Below are 1210 nucleotides of genomic sequence, written 5' to 3'. Positions count from 1 at the left end.
AATCTGTAAAAATTTCATCCTACAATGGAAGAATAGAGGAGTAGGCTAAGACAAACCACATCAACCTGAACCTTACTGGGAGATACAGGCACTACTGCACTTCCTCTTGTGAGAGATACAGATATGCCATAAAACACTCTTGCCCAGAGATGACATTGAATATAGTTGACTTTCCAGATCTTCTTGCTAATCTACAGATAGCAGAAGTGAAAGAGAGCAGGAAATGATTCCTAAGGCAATCAGTCCAATAGAGAGTAGGAAACAGTCATAAGAGAGAGAAAAAAAAAAAAAAAAAAAAAAAAAAACACCTAGATTTTCCTAGAACCTAAAGTTAAAAGAAGGGTGAACTTTACACTACAAGACAGAAAAGAGCCAAAACCAGAGTGTGGCCATGTTTGGATCCACAGCAAGGTATCTGATTCTGTAGTCACTAAGGACATTTATGCTCAGGGACCAACAGCATTACAATCTTAGTCATTTATAATGATGGGTTATTTTAGACAGTATCAAGAGCTTGACACCTGAACTGGCAAAAAGTACCCTGTATGGGAATCAAAAATAAATATTTTATATTTTAAGTATTTTTATTTTGCTAGTTACTAAACATCCGTGATAACTGTTTAGTGCTATCCCCAGAGGTTGAAAGCATAGACAGCTCTGTGTCAGTGAAACCATAGGGACAATGGCTGACAGAAAGGGAGACAGGATCCAGGCTCCTGGTTTCCACCCTTTAGTTGGCTCTGACCATGATTTAGAGTGCTACATTCATAGCAAGTTCTTGGTATACTTTTTCATGGTCTGTTTCCCTCTAAAAGTTTGTGATATATCCACCATATTTTTTAAATGATGGCATTTAAATCATAAAAATATGAAAGTCTGGGGAAGACATCTCCCTCTGCCTCCTATCCATGCCCTGCACTGTAAAACAACCAAGGAGCAAACTATGAGTGAAATCAACCAAATGTGTAACTATGATGAGTTTAAAAACCTTGGCAATAGCCTTATTTATAATAGCCAGAAGCTGGAAAGAACCAAGATGTTCCTCAACAGAGGAATGGATACAGAAAATGTGGTACATTTACACAATGGAGTACTACTCAGCAATTAAACACAATGAATTTATGAAATTCTTAGGCAAATGGATGGATCTGGAGGATATCATCCCGAGTGAGGTAACCCAATCACAAAAGAACACACATGATATGTACTC

This window comes from Mus pahari, chromosome 19, assembly GCF_900095145.1.
Source record: "Mus pahari chromosome 19, PAHARI_EIJ_v1.1, whole genome shotgun sequence".
In the NCBI taxonomy this organism is placed as follows: Eukaryota; Metazoa; Chordata; class Mammalia; order Rodentia; family Muridae; genus Mus; species Mus pahari.
This window is presented reverse-complemented; position numbering follows the sequence as displayed.